Here is a 20,063-nt window from a genome sequence, read left to right on the forward strand (position 1 = left end):
TGTTATAGCGTCTCTGACTGGGCTCCATGTAAAATTTAAATGGAATTTAAAACCTCCTATTGTTGGTTCCTGTTAGTCTAAAAAGTTAGAACAGGAGCCAGGCCTTCGTTACCAAGCTAATCTCCTGTGGAACCAGCTTCCAGGTTGTGGTTCGGGGAGCAGAACCTCCTCCAGGTTTAAGAGTAGGCGTAAAGACGTTCCTCTTTGATAAAGCTTAATAGTTTTAGGCTGGCTTCAGGTGGAGTCATTTGGAACATCCCTTAGTTATGTGCTATCGGCCTAGACCTATCGGGGGATCTCCCAATGGTGCACTGGTCCTCTCTTCTCTCTTCTTTTCTGCACCATTCATGTCCCATTAATGCATGTTACTACTTCACTTCTCCCCGGAGTTCTTGTGGCTTTCTTTCTCACAAGTTCTCATGGATCCTGGTGGGGAAGCCTCCTGCCATGGTCCTGCTTGACTGCCATTGCTAATATTACTGATATTATTGTTATTACTAGTATTATTACTACAGTTACTTTTATTACTATAATCACTGCTCATTGTCCCCCATCCATGTTGTCGTCGCCATCATCATCTTCATGTTCATCATCAGTCACTACTGTTAGTTGTTGCTACTGTTGTGTCTGTCCGAGCATTTATTAATTAAATTTTCAATTCAGTTCAATTACATTTTATTTGTATAGCGCCATTAATAACAGAATCTATCTCAGGACACTTTTCAAATAGAGCAGTGTACGCCTTATAAAATTATTTACAGAGACCCAACAGTTCCCACTTCCCAATCCCAATTAATGTCTCTGTATTGGCTGTACTTTGGCAATGTTTTTATGATGATAAAATGCATTTTTAGTTGCGTTTCTAATGTGAAGTTTATAACTAAGATCCAAATCAAATATATCTCCAAGGTTTTTTACTTGTTGACTCTGATTTAATGCCAGTGGTTGCAGTTACACATTAAGTTTTTCTCTCTGAGCTTCAGTACCGATGACCGAGATCTCAGTTTAGTCCTAATTGAGCTGTAGAAAATTATTTGCCATCCACTTCTTGATAACTAAAATACAGTTAAAAAGTCCATCTATTGGCCCTGAGTCATCAGGCGACGCAGCTATGTAAAGCTGTGTGTCATCAGCATATCCTCCTGATGACGTTTCCAAGTGGTAGCATGCAAAGGTTAAAAAGGGGTAGGACCTACAATTGAACCTTGGGAACACCATAGTTCAGTTCATAGCTTTTAGATAAGTCATCAGTGCTCACAAATAATTCTCTGTTGTTAAGATAAGATTAGAAAGAGTACCAGAGAGACCAAACTATGAAGTCTAGTTATAAGAATGGAGTGATATACTGTATCAAAAGCTGCAGTTAGATCAAGTAGTACTAATACACACAATTTCTTCATGTCCATATTGCACCTAAGGTTATTTACAATCTTAACCAGTGCTGTATCGGTGCGGTGCGTTTATAAAATCATTTAATTGATTAAAAACAAACTTCTCTAAAATGTTACTTTTTTTTAACTTTAACTGTCTTATTGTAAATGATCAACTGTTCCTGGAATATTTGGTAAATGACCAGTAATTTATCTGTTCTCCATCCTCTTTCTGCTTGACAGTTTCACTTTAATTGTTTATGTTCTTGTTTCTCCAGGGAGGTGCCAGATTTGCAGTGATCTTTTTGTCAAGGGTTGACCTCCGTACACTGTTAAAACTATCGACAATAAAATCACAAGAGGAGGGTAAAATTTCATGTAAAAGATTTGTGAAATTTGCAGTCATTCCAACTCCACTTCCAACTCGGCGATCTTCTGCCCGAGATAGATGCAGCTCCCGCAGCCCAATGGTGAGGTGAGTGGAGCCATGCCTTAAAATCCAGACATCGATTGCTAAAATCCGTGAGCCAGTAAAAAGATATGCTTAAAAACAATTAATTAATCTAAAATGTTGTATTGTAAAAAGTGACTTAAAACCAGATAAACTCAGCTTAAGCCCCTTTCAGGCAAAACTGATTCTGGTGTGCAAAAGTGCAAGTTACCTACTGCAGCTTTAAGAATCACAGTTTAGAATGCATGGAATTTCGTCTCTCATTTTTACTGTGTGCTTGCAGTTCAGATTGAACTGAAGGAAGTATTAATGTGGCCAAGAACCCCTCCAAGTTACTCCACAACTGACAGAGAAAAATCAAGACAGTACGCCGGAGTTTGATGCTGGCAGCATGATTAATTATTGAACCTCGTCTAATTCGAACAGGACTTAACATACTCTGTGGACTATGATGAGAGCAGGTAACCTTCAAGAATTATTATACAAATAAGCCCACTCATGACATTTCTAGGCACAGGTATCCACTCAGCAGCAGTGGGAAACAGAGCTTACGCACAGACTCATAAAGTCCAATAATAAAAAAGATAAGAAGCCACTTTATGACAGGACAGTGGCACTTGCATTTGCTAATAGGAGCCATCACTCAGAACAAATCAGGTACAAAAAGGAACATAAAAGGAAACTAGTGTTATTACTTGCAGCAAAAGCAGCATGTTTCAAGCTTAAGGAGTTTCTTATAAAATTGTTATCTAGCCATGCAGATAGTTTAGGTTTCATTTATGGAGGCTTTGCAATAATGGTCTATGAGAGCTTTGCCTTCATCACATACCTAATTCCATTCACCTCCACTGATGAACTGTCTGAGACATATTTATGAAAACCTGGAGAAATAATTCCAAAACTATCTGCACTGATCCTTGAAAGCTTTTCCTCGGGCCACATCAAGCTGATGGGGGTAGACAGTCCAAGAACACGTCAGATCACAGTGCTCAAAATTAACCCAACAAACTAAGTCTACAACTAACAACCTACTTAAGTTGTAAGTTGTAGACTTCACATCCTTGAAGTGCTGAGAAACAATTTAAATTTGCATATCTGCAATTCCATAATTTTTTTTTTTTCCAAGGTCAAAAAATGGACTTCAAACCACAAGTCTACAATAGTAACAAATAACCCAAAATACTATCAATAAGAACTAAGACCAGTTATCCTAAAACCACTAATCCCTATTCAGGAGATCCAATACATGCTATCATCTGAGAGTTTCTAAACTCTATACAATGGATGGATCACTGAATGGGCCTTCCAGGACACAAGCTAGGGAGCCAGGGAGTCAAGGAGCCCTCTGGGCACTTGCAAAATGTCTCTCAAAGACAGACAAAAGACTACAAAGCGACACAAAACAACCACAAACGATGCAATATGTCCACAGAAAGACCCAAATAACTGCAAAGAGGCAGAAAAGAAACGCAAAACAACCACAAGCAGACGCAAAGCAACAACAGAATTGCAAAACAACCACAGAGAAACTTAAAATTACTACCAAGAAAATGTCTGCGCCACAGGCTTTTATACCCAATCCAATAAGACCTCCAAACCAAATGGTCAGTGTCTTCCCTGAAGCCCCGGTTCATGCTGCCTGCTGCTGCAGTGGTGGAATATCTTGGTTTTTATTTTGGCGCCCTTGTTAACAGATTACAGCAGTCACACTGCCAGCCTGAGTCACTCGTCTCAACTACAGATGTAGCGGCGCTTCACTGGAGAGTCGAGGTCTCACCTATTTTTTTCCACAAGCCATTCCTATCTTAAATAGACTGCTAATAGTCAGTCTGACACTATACCAGCAACATGTACACCTTTCACTATAGTTTCAATGTCTATATCTGTAGAATGTCACTGACATGGAAAAACATAAATGTATTTTTTAAGTCAGAGACTTAACACCTCCTGTATCCGTTTGATATTAAAAGCTTTCTTGCATTCCTGTAGACAGAATCCATGTTAATGGGACTTTAATTGTACTGTATTATCAAAGGCAAACTCAGTATAGAAAGATAGTGCTGGCAGCAGCGGGAACGCTCTCGGTACGGTCAACGTCAGGCGTCAGAGCTGCAGCAGTGAGAAAGCCGTCACACACTGCTGAGGTAGGCAGTGTGAACGAACGGTCTCTGACTTAAAAAATTGGCACAACAAAGTTTGTTAGTACTTTTTAAAATGAAAACACATATTACTGAATAGCCGCATCCTGATCTGCCACCCCTATAGTAAAGGTTTGGTTAAGGATTGTAGTGCCCATGTAACATTATTACACTACTCCAACAATGCTCCTCAAAGTCTTAATTCACACAACTGCTAGAGGAGTATGTCAGGAGAAAGGGGTCATATTAGGCATTTGAAGTGAAGTATTTTTCCATGGGAAGGACAGTCTTCTACTTTCTTTTGATGCTGTTTTTCCACAAGATTTTTTTTTTGTTGGTTTGGATCTAACACTTGAGTATGCATCAATCAGGTTGTGTGTGCAGAAGATTTTGCAAACAGCATCAATTAATTTGGTCAAACATGATGAATCTGTGGTATTTCTCTTAGTGGGGTTAGGATGCTCCTCTCTGCTGATACCACACTTTGTGATTTAGGCTAATGAGCCTGCATAATGGCCCAATTTTACATACTAATCTGCTGCTTTACACACTGTGCTAGCATGAGTCACTTTGGATAAAAGTTTATTTTTAATGTGTCAAAAAAAACCTACAAAATTAAAAAGGGGTCAGCGTTTTTGTGTAATTATTATCCTGGCCCAGTTGTTGCTGTTTAAAGACATGGTGCTGAAATAAAAGCAGCAGGTGACAGGGGTGACACAGCCAGTTCTCCCTAATGCAACCCTACAGTAGCTGATAAAGATAGGATTTAGCAAGGAAGTGCCAATTATGCTAATTATTTTTCACTGGCTTGCAAATGAGCACCAAGTTAAATATAATGTATTAAAATCACGGTGCATTTTTGTACACAAGCTGAGAATAGATGGGTGGGGGGCAGAGGGGATGGTTGGGGGTTGAAGATGAAAGGAGATACTTTGGTTACCTAAAGTAGCAACTTTAGTGCATTATGCACATTTCACGAAAAAAATACAGCTTTTTAGCCACATTTGTGATACAATTGAATTTGAGAGAAAAGAAGGGAGGACCAAATTAAAGAGATACAAGGGGAGCAAAGTGGAAATTGATGCTTTATAAGCTGAAGAATTCCTCAAAGGGGAAAAAAAAATGTTGAAGTGTTGAGTCCTCAGCTCCAGAATGCCAAGGCACTGCAAAATTGCCTTCCCTCTTTGCATTAGCTATACTTTGATCCAGAGAAACTTTTAATGAGTGTATCACTCCCTAGATTACAAGCAATCAGTAGTAAGGAGGTCAAAGCTATTAGAGCCATTGTCTCCTGACAGTGCCAAATATCCATATACACCTGGAATGATCAGGGAGAGAAGTGCCACGGAAACTAGAGTAAATAAGGGGTAAATAAGGAATGCAAACAGGATTTAAATGGTCGGAGCAATGAAAACATGAAGTACTTTTTGAAGAGTGAGTTCTGTTCAATAGAAAGGGAGGCTTTGAGGCAATTCTAGCACTGTGGAATTGAGAAGAAAAAGTGTGGATTACCAAATCCGTAAGTGCATTCAACCACCACAAAACACTTTGGTACAGTTGGTCCTAAACCAACAACATATTAAAGGTCCTGTGTGCAACCTTTATGAGGATCTATTGTCAGAAATTGAATATAGTATTCATAGGTATGTTGAACTGCCATGTTTCTACAGTAAACCAGAAGGGACAAACCAAACACTGGCTGTAGATAAACCTAGATGAATTTTCCTTCATTCTGGAACAGGTTGATATTTATGTCAATGCCTACATCCAGGAAAGCTGTTCTGAACAGTTTCACAGACATTTATTTTACACATTTTACACATTTAGCCTTGTCTATGATCTGATGTTGTGATCCTTCATATAATTGATTCAGCCGTGTCTCACTCTATTAACTCTTTATTTCCTTTACATTCATGTTGAGAGTAGCTGAGGACTTTTAAATTGGTGCATAAAAACCTCTAATTGGTGTATAAAATTTAACAGAATGCAGGAAATGACATGTATGACACTCAAAAATTGCATGGGGGAGGCCCTTAAGACCCGCTGCTTCATTTGTTTTCCCCAATGGCATGAGGCTGCTGCCAAGGTGTCCCTGGTTTTTCCACGATGTAGGTGGCAACCTTGTATTTTTGAGCATCATTTAAATAAAACATATGGAGGCTTAGGCATATTTTTGTTAAATCATTTCTAAATAACAATTTCTTGAGCTCATTTGCATGGCAAAACTTAAAGCCGTAACTATATTATTAATGTTGAGATTACAGTAGAACAAGAACAAAAGTGGATAGCTATGCTTGCAGCTCTGTGATGCTAATGCTAACGACAATGAAAATGTTAAAATGTTAATGTTTATCAGGTAACATTTGCAGTGGTTTCTGTCTTAATTTAGCTCCTTAATTATCACTATGCACAACAATGCTGGATGTGTTGGAGTGCTATAATAACACATACTGTATGTGTATACAGACAGCTACAACACAAGCTACATAGCCACTTGTGGCCCTTCATGGAGGCTTCTTGAGAAGTTCTCCTAACAGCTTGTTCACTCCAATTGCATCCACGTTGCATGTGTGGCAGAATGTCTTGATTTTTATCTAGATTTTTTACTATGTCACTATGTGAGCAAGCCTTCAATCGGTTGAACAAGCTACTTAAGAATGAATAGGTTCTTGCGGAAGGCCCATTGTGATTAGTGCATGCCAGTGTTCTAAAAAAAACAGGAAGTAAGTGTAGTTTGGTCGCTGATTTGGTTACTCGATTGGAGCGACAGCAGAGGCTTGAGTCTGAAGCTGAACGAGCAGCTGAGGATAACTTCATTCATTATATTTGATGAAGGCTGTACAGCTTTGATTCACTAACACAGACACAATATGGTATATGTTCTAATAATAACTATCATATCCCTTATCTAGTTGGTAGTGTGCAAGTGATATCAACTGCAGTGTTTAGAGTAAAAATAACCTGTAGACACAGCCAGCAGTGCAGAGGATCAGGTCAGGGCTACTTTGTGGGGATTGCATCATCACAAAAAGGCTTCTTGGCTGTCTGGGCTGGAGTCACTATTATCTTATCAGTAGTGATGGAAAGGTCTTTCAGGGGGCAACTCTCCAATAAAACCTAGTTACTTAGTCCTGCTGAGGCTCAATTTTAAAGTGCTGAGGAAACATCAAGTAATAGTGCTATGATATCATATGGAAACAAACTTCTTTCAGTCTGTATGCACTATGTCTTTGCAAGTATTTGTCCTTATTAGGGGACGATACAAGTCAGAAATTGGTTTTCACATTATAGACACGACTAGATTGGCACACAGTCACGGGTTTGATCTAAATGTACCATGAACCGGTCGGTGCCAATTCAAATTATCTTCTTACTCTCGGGAAGGTAAAAGGTCAACGCTAGTCGTCTTGTGACAGCACATGCTAACTGCTGAGTGTGTTGTAACATAAACACCAAAATGTCGGCTATGATTTGTTTGTCTCTCTGTTCTCTCTGCTCTCCGTTCTCTTTCTTCTGGTCATTGTGTTTTGTCTATATTGTATGTCTGTTAGGGGTTTGTGGTTCTGCCCGTATGTTGTTTCCTTGCCCGTCGCTAAGTGCTGCTCATGGTGGTACTTGTGGGTCTCGTGTATATTATGTTATTATATTGTCTAGACCTGCTCTAATTTGAAAAGTGTCCTGAGATAACTTCTGTTATGAATTGGCGCTTATCTATATATGTATAGAAATGAGATTACAGTGCTCTTGTTATCTATTATGTCTGTGTCTCTGTTATTCTACAAGAAGGAAGGAACGTTGGACCAAAGTCTAGCCATTTGTAAGATCTGTCGGACAGCAATGAAGTATAGCAGTAGCACGACTGGTCTTAACACTGACCTGGTAAGACTTTACATAGTCAGCACAGCAGCGGCCGGTGTGGACTAAACTGTGGATCACCTTGCTTTCACACAAAATGCATTAAATAACCACATCTTTCATAATTCCTGAGCTGTTTTCTCACTCAAACTTAACCATCGCCAAAACCATGTGTATTAATCTTTAAATTAGGTTTCCTAACATACCTAAAAATACTGTAAATGTGACTGCTATTTGTTAACATTCTGATAAATCTACATTTAAAAAGAAATAAAGAAGCTTGGGTCTTTAAGTTTTGTAAACAAAAAAATCTACATTCAAAAATTGGTAAAACTCATTTAATTTTAATAATTAAACAATTCAATTGCAGTGAATTATCTCAACAAGATTAAAGGCTGGCTGGTGAAACTGTGTTAGTTTATTTAAATACATAAACATTTTTAGTTTTTTTTTAATGTTAAGGTGTACAATATAAAATCTGTAAATTAATAAATAAATTAACCAGGTAAAATAATGTCATGTATCCATTGATTTTGGCAGTTTTGATTGTCCTGGCACAGTGATTCTTCCAGACTTTGCGGAAAATATTGTAAAACATAGTCAGCCTTCCAACAAACACATGCAGATGCAATTTTAGAACTGATTTACTTGTTTTATGCTTGTTGACTTTGAGCAAATTGGCCACTGTTTACAACAGTCGTTGTGAGTTTACTTTCTCAATATCGATTTATTAATGTTTGCATCGCTCTCATTGTTGCGGTGTCCCAGGACCCAGAGCAAGGTAGGAACATCTGTTGCTGGGCCCGCGAGGCCATCAACATCCCAGCTTTGCCAAAATCACTTCTAATGTCAGCACAGAATGAATGAAGCCAAAGCAGCATATGATGGCACTGCACAGCATGCAAATACACGTATCTGTCCACATAAATATGAGCGTTTTTCTCTCACTCTTCACACCACGAGTGTATTTACATTATTAAGAGTCCATCAGTTTCTTAATTGTCTGCTGTTTTCACTTCCCTCTGAGTCCTGCCTACAGAAGGACAGATGCAGCCATTGGACTATAACAGTGCTACTTGGCAGATCCAGCTGAACTGACAGGCACCTAAACAGGCACCCTGCAGCACTTCATGGAAGCACACAGCCTCTGGCTTGCTTTCCTCCCCTGTCCTCTTGCCCAGTCCTGGGTGCGGTCTGCTGTCCAGTTTGGTGCCAGTTATATACCCCCTGCTGCTAACTGTTAAACGGTATGGCTGTGGTCCATGCCAGCCCCTCTGCCCCTTATGCTCAGTCATGCGCCAAATCATTTCCCTTAGCTAACAGCTAAATATTTTCAGGGGTGTTTTTTCCTGCCCAGATCTGTTCTCATCAGTTTTGTCGGTACACTAACAGAAGTAACTGAACTAGACTCAGGTTAGAAACTTTATAGATGAAGAGCACAAAATGTTTTGGTGGTTTTGGATTTTAGGTCAAAATGAACTCCTAAATAACAAGAACTATATGTGTTATAGTAATATTATTGTACATATATAGTTAAACTAATTAAACTCATGGTCATTTTGTTCTTAGTTGTAAACATGTTTTCATGACTTTATGCAGAATAATATTTCTGAAATAATACCATACAGTTGAGAAAGATCCAAGATTGTTGTCTTGCTGGATTTGGCTTCTAGCATCCCGGTTCCCTGGTTCACTACTTACCAATCATGTGTTCAAGCCTATCCGGTCTAGCCGCTGAGCCCCGTTCTGTTGCCTGCTAACGGCAGATACAGTTAGCAGCAGTTAAATAGCGTTTAGCTGCTTTAGCAAGTAATTAAGGCTATCTGTCTATCAGGAAACTCTGTAAATTACAGAGTTAAAGCTGAACAACTAGAGGGCAACAAAAGGAAAACCAGAAATGTTTCACCAAAATCACTGAATAAAGTTGTTAAGTTGTGCTTTTGTACAGTAATGAGTGAGGCTATAAAGTATATTTTCATGATTATCATGATAATATTGTGTACCGCTGTTATTTTGGCAAAGCTAACATTTTCGTCCCATGCGTATAATGTGATATATCAGCCCTCAGAAACAATCAAAAGTGAGAAAGCGTTTCATTGGATGCAAAATTTGTCCCAGAGTGCAGGATGACTCATCAACTACTTTTTATGGTACAGGAAATGACAAACCCTAAAATACCATCAAGAATAACCGAAAATATGACTTTTTTGTCATATTTGGGACAGATACTGGCTTATAGGTGATGTATAGTGCTAGACATATGTGATAAAAAAAAATGCAACATTTTGACTTCAATAGGTTATTAATATGGAGCAATGTTCATTCCATGTGGTTGTTCTTACATCCTAGCCAAAGCTAAAATCTTGTGTCCCCAAAGTCCCGTTTGGTTCTTCCCTCTAGCAAACAGTCACTGACTCTTCTCTGGATTTTTTTTTCTCTCAACAGTAATACTCCCCCTCTCTCCCCACAGGTGGTGCAGATGGTGTGACGGGAACAAACACCGTGCAGGGGCTGATGGGACTGCAGGCAGACGGTACACCATGGCCGGGCGTCGGCCACGCCAAGCACGCCACATATGGCCGAGACACACTGGTGAGTGTTGTCTGAATTACCACTATACTAGCTAACCGAAGCTGCACCATGCCCTCCCTGAGGGCCCGTGGTGCCAGATTGGTGGTAGTGATGGCAGTGGAAGGGATGCTGCTTGTGGGTAGAAATGCATGTGAGTGTGGTTTGTGTGTGTGTGTGTGTGTGTGTGATGGTGTGAGGCAGTGATGCTGGTCAGTTTCTGTAATAGCACTGACAGATGGAGCAGATTTGATCTAAAAGTGGTCCTAATCTCTACCTCTCTCTGGGGTGAAATGGGACAAAGTGGACGAGGCAACCTCCACTCGTTGGCTGGAAAGCTGCTGGAAAGAAAGAGCTCCGAGCTTTTTGTTTGATTTTTTTTAACACTCAAACAGTTATCAAGTGGAACAAAGTCTGCAGACTATGGTTTATGTTTGTTCTGTGTGAACAAATTGACTGCTTGAGAGAGTTTAGAGGAAGTCAGGGAAGAAGAACAAGTCCAGTAAAAGTCGGCTGGATTTTACTGGCAGCCGGATAGAACATGACATAGCACTGAGCCTGCGCTTTTTTACTTTGCTGTGTACTTGTCAGCTGAAGATTTTCCATAATGTTAAATTCCTTCTTTAGCTCCAGGACTTTTGTGAGGATCCTTTTTTGAAAAACTCTGTGGTATATTATTGGAATTAAGAGAATACACTTGCTTGGCCAACACAAAGAATAAATCAATTAAAAGTTCATATTTATCTGTCATATATAAATTCATAAAAAGGTTAATAAAATAACACATTTACAGTAGTAAGACTGTTGCAGTCTGCAGCTCGACTTCATTATACAGACACTTGCATGTGATACAGGCGAGTGTCAAATCAACAAAATCACTGGCATTGTCTAAATTAGCCACGAGCAATGCAGCACTGTGCAACGTGGTGCACCATTTTGAGCTGAACTTTTGTTAGACGACCTGTTTCTATCTATTGCTCTCACTCATGTTGGAAGTGCTGCATATGGATGAGGAACGGTTCATTCTTGGAGTTGAAATTAAGTTGGATACCTTCTCATTTAACTACAGAAACTGAAACAAGATGGCAGCTAGTTGGAGAGAGTTCGCCAGGGACTGATAATCATTAACAACAACCTACTTTTTGTTGGCTATATTTCATGTCATTTTCAGCAAAAAAACATCTAAATATAATATACATAAAACGTGTGTTTTCTGTTTAAAAAGTACAAATCTAGCAACTAAACCAGCTTTTACTTGACTGGCACTGTTTACATTGCCAGTCTGTTAGGTATATGGTTTGGTTACATTACAACAGAGGTGCATATTTATGGATTCAGTAATGTGGCTTCAAACTGGATATAAAATGTAAAGCAGCCACAACACTGACGAGATATATAATTAAAAAAAAAATCTGGGTTTCCACATAAATGGAAACATTTGGGATAACGTAAGTACACAACTCAACAACATATAGAACATAGCTCTAGTGTTTGTAGACATTTTAATGATATTATAGAGTTAAGTTTGGTCGTGATGAGTCTAGAGACATGAACTTGCAATGATGGCAAGTTGAATCCTCTGTAAACTGTTTTGTGTGGAGCTTCACACCTTTCCATTTACTTTGGCTGTGCTTCAAAGTAAACAACCCAATGAATGGGACACAGCTTGTGTCCATGCTTTTGATGTCCCCTGCTAAGCCTGGTATATCAGCAGTGATCGCTTCCAGAGTTTCTGAGTAGTGGCAGGAAGCATAACCCATGAACAAACCTTTGAACGCCGAGGTGCTCAGTGTTGGGACTGTTGACTCCTCTGTATGTTGAGCACATCATTGGGGTAATTACAGACATTATACAGGGTGAATGCCATCTAGGAAGACAGACAGGCTCAGTGGTTCAGATCTGAAAACCTCCCAGCCAGAACCTGAAAATAGTGCAGCACTTGTGTGTTTGCGAAACCCTTTCCTGGATTTCACTTCACTTGTCTCAGTCTTGTTGACTGACGTGGCAGCAACTGAAACAAAGCGGATATGGTTGCCATGGATTATTGACGTGCAGTGGTGAAAGAGAGGCACTTTATGAGTCTGGTATAAAAGGCAAAGCCATCGACTGTTCAGTCGATGACAAGAACACAGTGACCTCAAGGCTCATCTGGAAAAAATAACTCAGGTGAATTTTTTTTTGGGCCCTTTTGTCAGGCTTTCATCCAGTCAGTCACTTGTGAAGGATCATTACAGGATATCAAGTTAATGTTTGATAATGGAGCATTTACAACTCCAGATGCACTGAATTTTTTTGGTAATATTGTGGCAGCTGGGGTGCCAAAAAAACATTGTAAAGTAACAGAAAATAACTGACTCGTACAAATGCAGTCATTTTCTATAATTAAAATACAGTTTTTAGCTTTAATTTTACCTAAAATATGGTCATTTATTTAAATGTTAAATAAAGATATTTACACATGTAAAAACAATGAAATTACCTATAAATACAGGCGAACACTGCTATAATACAAATAATCAGGCTTAATCATCATTTTATGATTATTATTTACAGATTTTCATATTATTTTACATTAGACATATAAATGGAAAATACAGAAAAATCTGTAAAATGAAAAAACTTTCTTTTACAGTGTGGGAAATTTGTATGTCATGTAAAAACAATTAACTATTCATACAGCCTAAAACTGGAGATTTTCTACATTTCTATATGGAAAAGCAAAAGGCAGACAGTTTTGCTTGGCAGTCTCCAGCCTGGCCAGCCAGCTTTTGCTTTCACCAAACAACAAAAATATTATCCTCCTGCTGCTTTTGATACAGCACTGTCAATAATTCATAGGCATGCTCCATTCTTTTCCTCAACATAACTCTCATCCCCAGTTCACAATAGGAGCAGGGCTACCGCAGCTCTGATGCATTCTTAATGCTATTTATGAGTTTTCTGTGACAGCAGTGTCAGTGTGAGGCCGGCAGACTGGGGTCGGCTACCAGGTCCTGGAGAAACTCCTCGCTTCTTTGTCTTTCTTTTCTCTCCCTCAGCTTTCGCCACTTTTTTCCTACTACCCTGTTGCTTTTCTTTTCTTGCCCTTCTCGCTCTCCTTTTATGGTTTTAGCTCATTTTCTTCTCTGTTGTTAATTAGCTCTCTTGTTCTTCTAAACTTCTTCTTCCCAATTCCATCCTGAATCCTGGCAGCAGGGCAGGGAAAGGAGGGAATGACAGGGAGACGGAGGACATTAAATATTGATGAAAAAGCTCTTGCAGCAGTGTTTTATGTAAGCAAAACCTGCCAGGTGTTTTCCAGCAGGGCAGCCCAGCTGACAAACAGCACTGGGTGACTGAACCTGGATACTGCAACTAGGCATAGACCAATATGTTAAGTCTCCCTGTTAGTTAACAAGTCAATTCTGCGCTGAAGGTTATTTTCTGATTATGGTTATTCAATATTTTCATGGCTCAGCACATAAATCATTCCAGTCTGTTGACAACAGCTTAAGAGGTTCAGTCTGAGAAACATGCAGTACCTTAGCTGCTAAGTACACAGTACACTGGTCTTATTGCATTAAACCATCACATATCTTACCAAGAAGAATTCCAATGTTTTTTCTAAGTTCCTACTAGCTTACCGATTTAACCGATATTGTGATTAGTAACTTTCAGACTTGGTGGCTGTTTGAGATAAATGATCCCTTCTGCTTTTGATATTGTCAATTGCATTATGATTTTGCGCCAACCATGTAACCATAGCATGGTTTATTAGGGCCAGAGCAGCAACCGCTGTGAATCCTTGTTGAAAAGCAATGAATTATTGTTTTTCTTTAACTGATCCAATGGCCTAGGCAATACAGTTCAAATTAAAACCGCAAGCAGTGATAATTGGGCACTCGCACTCAGTGCACATCAGGTCACGCACCAGTACATCATGACAAAACCAAGCTACGAAAATATCACAGAAATCACATCACAATCGCCACACAAGGCTCATTTCCTGTTGCCAGTAGTTGACGCTATGACAGCGACTGAATATTGGCACTTGGATGTGTTTAGGCCAGGGCTCTTAACAAACTTGTGAAGTTTGGGTCCAAATGGATAATCGGTACTGCACTTAGGGTTAGGGTTTCCATTGCCATGTCAAGGCTGATATATGAAGGCATGCCACGGACACGCTATTCAATTAATATTTATGAGGAGCACAACCTTAAATCCTTAAATCCTCAAGTTAAAGAAAATTCATGTGCATCCACGTTTGATGCCACGCCGCGGACACGCCCTTCAACAACAACTCACCACATATCATCAACAATATGTTTTGCATTTTCTGACCAAATTTCAGCTGGATCTGATCAACCTGCTAGGAGTAGAACATGAAGGTATAAAACATGATATTTCCTGTTGCCAGTAGGGGGCGCTATCACTATATCTGAATATTATCATGTAGACGTGTTCAGAGCGGGACTCTTATAAAATGTGTGAAGTTTGTCTGAGATTAGACCATGTACAGTAAAGTTATGACAACTTCCTTTTTCATGGTGAGTCGTCGAAATTGGACGCCACAGGCACGGCGTGTGAGGCACAGTTACAAATAGAACAACTTTCAATGGGAAATGTCTTTAGATTACAGTGTCCAAATGTGAAGTCGATCCGATCACTTCCCTAGGAGGAGTTTGTTAAACTACAACGCCAAAAATGGCCACTAAATCCAAATTGGCCGACTTCTTGTTGGGTTTGGGGTATAGCTCCAAGAGGCTTTTTTACTTGTCTGATCATGATACACAAGTGTACCAATTTTCTGATTAGGGGGCGCGTGGCTCAGCCATTTGGCGGCGCCCGTGCACGGGTACAAGAGAATACGTTAAGTTTCAGTATAGGCCTCCAAAACTGCGACTGAAGAGGCAGAAAAATATTACAATTTCTACAGATACAATAGGACTTTCGCACGGTCAGTGCTCGGGCCCTAATAAAACAATAAATAAAACCAATGTTGTAAAAATCTTCCAACACCATTGTCAATGACCCTGAGCTGAATATAGGCAGTCTGTCCAAAAACACTAATTCATCTAACTTGATGTGTATGGTTGCACTACAAAAACAGCCCTTCTAGAAACAAAACAAATATTCTTAAATATAATAAATTTTTCTTGTATTGAGCTAAAGAAATCTGCCAGTGGCATAAACCAGTTTCCTTTGGCTTGAATTCTTAAAACTATCTTAAAAATCTAACCACTGACACACTGTAATGGACCTTAAAACTAGAAAAATGCCAACATTTAAGCAAGTTGTGTTTATTACAAGCAATAAAAACATAGCTATTTAAGATTCTTAAATTAAGTATTTTGGTCACTTTAAGTGACTTTGTCTTAAATGAAGGCACCAGAAGCTTATCTTCTTGTTCTTAGAATTATTTATCTAAATAAGGTACTAAACAGCTGCTTCATTTCCAACACTGGGACAAGACTACTTACTCTTAAACTGAAAGCAAATGGTCTTCCTCTTAAAATAAGGAAAATAACCTTGTTCCTCTGCTGGGATATTGGAACTTTGTTAAATCTAGCTCAATATTAGCTGTAATATCTTATTAAGACAAAGTTGGATAGATTTTCTTTAAAACCATATTACTTTTCTAATAAAACAAGATTTTTGTTTTCTTTTTAGACAGAAAACAAAACAAATTTCCCAGAAACAAGGCTTTTTTACTTTACTGAGATTCCTGTTTTGCAGTGTTAATTTAAGACTGATTTTCGTATATCAGATAACATCCAATTTAATGACAGACTTTGAATGCCACACACACTCATACACAGTCACTCACACAACCAGCTTTCTGTACATGTATTTACCAGTTCTCTACCAAAGCCAAACAGACACAAATGTCAAGCAGTGTGTTTTGAAGTGGAGCTGTGTATAAAGTCCGACATTTCAGCAGGGAGAGCACGCTTCCTTTGAAATGTATATTTCATGTTTTGCCTCACAATGTTTGTTTTTTCCCTCTCTTTGTTCTACAGTTAAGTCTTTCTTATAATTTTTTTTAACTTAGTCACCTTAAAGCCAGTGAGTCAGACAGGCAGACAGACTGGACTTTTGATCAGTCCAGCTGGAGATGCACCGTGCATAGAGTTTGCAAAAAATATAGATGTTGTAGCTTTCTGACATATTTTCTTGTTGTTTTTACTGCTAGTAGCAGGTCCTGAGGTTTCCAATCACTGTTGGTTGGGGGGTTGTAACATCTCTTTTTGCAACACTTCAGCATCTTGACAAGACCTGGTAAGACTACTGTGAAATTGCAATAAAATATGGTATGCATCTTTATGGTTTATGGTTAAGAGTGTGATTCATAATATTCTCAGACCCCCAACCTGCGTTGTTGTGCCAGCATCAAGACTACATTTCTGCTGGTTAATTGTGGCAAGGAAAAATTAGACAAAACACTTTGCTGTGGATATTTATAGCACAAGATGATTTTTGTTAGCTGATGATATTTCCCCAGCAGTTAAAGAGACAGATCTTTGGGCAAATTTTTTCAAGAGTACTCCAAATGAATAATAATGTTAGTCTGTGGATGCTGGGTATGGTAGCTCTTTGCTAACATACCAATTATATGACCCTAAATGGTTCCCTTAGGTCAAAAACTCTGCAGGTTTAATGGTCCAGTGTGTAGGATTTAGTTGCATTTAAAGGTGTAGTTGCAGATTACAACCCCCTCACCTTACCCTCTCATTCCAAGCACGAAAGATAAACTATGATGCCTAAGAAACAATTATTTTTTCTGCAGTCCTCACTGGATATATGTAAACTGATTTGTTGGCACATAGTAATAATATCTTAGCCATACAATATCAGCTTCTTCCTATTACCCGTTATTACTGAAACCCACTAGGAGAGGGGGTAAGAATATGGAGATGAAAGAGGCATCCGTGCAGAAAGTGACTCTTTTTCAGCAGTGTTAAACTGAGCTTCTGACAGTGAGAATGTGAGTCAGAGAGCTATAGGAGTTGAGCTGGTTAACATGTTCGCCTGCTTGCCAGAACATGACCCACCAAGTGTTATAGTTAGAAATGTTAGGTTTCCATTCAATTGCATCTCCGACTTTTATTTGTTTATACGCCCATTCATAACAGAAGTTATTCTCAGCGACACTTTTCAACACCTCGCGCGCGCCGCGGCTCTCTCACGGCAGCGGACTACCGGAGGGCCTTCTCATACCTCCGCCCGTCATTACTAAGATCATCCTTTGCAGATCAACCGACCCACCCTACGTAAAGTTTCGGAGCGTTGCATTTCCTTTCTGAGTTTCCCCCCTTGTTCTCCTCTGCTTGCCCTACAATTGCGGCGGCGTTTGTACCCAACGGTCGCTACGGTATTCCTAGTTTCGTTTTATTTACTCCTATGTTTTAATAATTTCCTTTTTATAGGAGCGATAGAATCTAATGTTGTACGCAGTGAGCCTGCAGCACTATTAACAAGATTATCAATTTCAGAGGGACTAAAGTTGTTATAAGACATATATATTATATTCAGACATGGCATTGAATTAAACACTGATGGAATCTCCTCCTTAAATTCATAGGTCCTCTTTAAGCACTGTGTTGAAATCATGTCATTTTCAGCAGTTCAGTGGTGGCTATATGTGTACTTAACTTAAGTGCTAAACAGTGTATACTGCTATGGCTAAACTCTTCATACTAAATGTGTTTTCTTTCGAGTGCACTGTGCCTTTTTAACTATATTATGTTGATATATGTGTGAACAAAGTGCTGCATCTATACTGCATTGCTAAATGTATTATTAGACATTGCACCCACAGAAATTGGATAGTACTGTACATATAGTAGTACCTTGCTGTTGCATAATGCATTGGCATCTTTTAGTCATAGTTTATAACTTTGTTTTGTATCTTATTTGCACAAAATAAGTATTCTCCACAGTTATTTGACAAGACATAAATTAAACTGGCAGTGATCCAGCCAACTGGGTAACAAGCTATGCTACAGTATTTACAGCCAGCCTCATTAGTCATACATATGTGCAGCAGCAGTAAACATAGTGAAAATATTACCTTGTTACTTGTTAGATTAAAGTGTGGTGAGCGGTAAACACAGGGCCTACGATTTGGTGAGTTAGTTCTCTTGGCTTTAGGGTTATTATTGATAATTATGGATACAATGCACAAATGAAAATGTATCACAGTTAGTATAGTAATAGTCACAGTTCATTTATATAGTATTTTTGTCTCGGTGCTTTTACTTTACTAGGCTAACACTAGCCTTTTACTGTCTGCACTGACCTTGAGCTTGAAATCTAATGCTGAAAGAGCCCAACCCTGGTTTGCAATGCATTTACATTATGCACAAATGCAATTATACTAACTATTAACTAACTAACGTAATTTGTCATTTTTCAATGCAGGGTTGTATAATTGCATTCAGGTTGTAGTTCCCTTAATGCTACTAATAAGAACCAAAAAATATATGAACACAAATACATATATATATATGTATATATAGAAAAAAATATTGATAAGTCATAAAAATAAAATAAAAAAATGCAAGGTTAGAATTAACCTGGCTGTGGCTGGGTGCTGTATTTTAGTATCCTTTGGGCTCTGAACTGGCACCTCACCTCACCTCACTGATATCACTGATGCTTGGAAGTTACATGTTAAATTAGCTTGCCCCAATGTGGCTAACTAGCTCGCTACATTTCTGTCAACCATCTTTTTTGGCCCAGAATAGTGATACGTGTACATGGTTTTGTTATTGGTTTTTTGTAAGAGACCCCCTTGTGGCAGAAATGTTGCATTGTACGTTTCAATTCAAGTCATCCACAAATTTCAGTCTGAAAGGTTTTCTTTAGACGAAAGTATACCAAATTAACTCCAGCACGAAAACCTAGCTGGTTTTGTTATGTTAAAATTCTGAAACAAAGACAGGGCCATGTTCATTCTGGGGAGAGACATTACAATTACTACCCCTCTCATTAAACCTCCATTAAATAATTGTCATAATGTCAGTGCACCAGTCTGGGCTTTGATCTTGCTGAATATCGATTGAGGCCAGATAATAAAAATGCTGGCTGCAGACTGTGGTCTTTATGAAAAATGGTGACAGCAGCCTCTGTCTCATAATTCAGCCCGAGCAGGTGTGCAGCCATTATGAATTCCTCATTATGACAAATAGAAGTACACTTGAAATAGGAGCACCGGTGCACAATTATACATTACCAGGAAAAAATAGCTCCCCGATGGGTTTATGTAACCAAAATGCATCTGATAGAGGTGTGTGTGCTTGTGTGTGAGAAAGCCGAGCTGGATTCTGTTCTCTGTAAAAACAAATCAGAATGGCATTTTCTTCTCATTTCCTTCACTCATTTCCCTCCTCTCCTTTCCTTTTCTCTATTCTCCTTCTCCTATCTTCTCCTCTCCTTCATTTTACTTTCCACTCATCTCCTCTTTGCTGTTTTCCTCCTCTCCTCTTTCCTCTCCCCTCCGTATCTACTGCGCTCTCTTATCGTCCTTTCCTTTACTTTACTTTCCTTCTCATTTCTTCTCTACTTTCCTGTAATTATTTCTCTTTCTTCGCCGCTCCCCTACTCACCTTCTTCTTCTGCACTTCTGTCTTCTGTCTTCTGTCTTTCTATCTGCTATTACTTTCATTTTGTCTTTTCTTTTCTCTCCTCCCTTTCTTGTTT

Source organism: Morone saxatilis, unplaced genomic scaffold (genome assembly GCF_004916995.1).
Source record: "Morone saxatilis isolate NCDOM2014 unplaced genomic scaffold, NCSU_SB_2.0 Contig0, whole genome shotgun sequence".
Classification (NCBI taxonomy): domain Eukaryota; kingdom Metazoa; phylum Chordata; class Actinopteri; family Moronidae; genus Morone; species Morone saxatilis.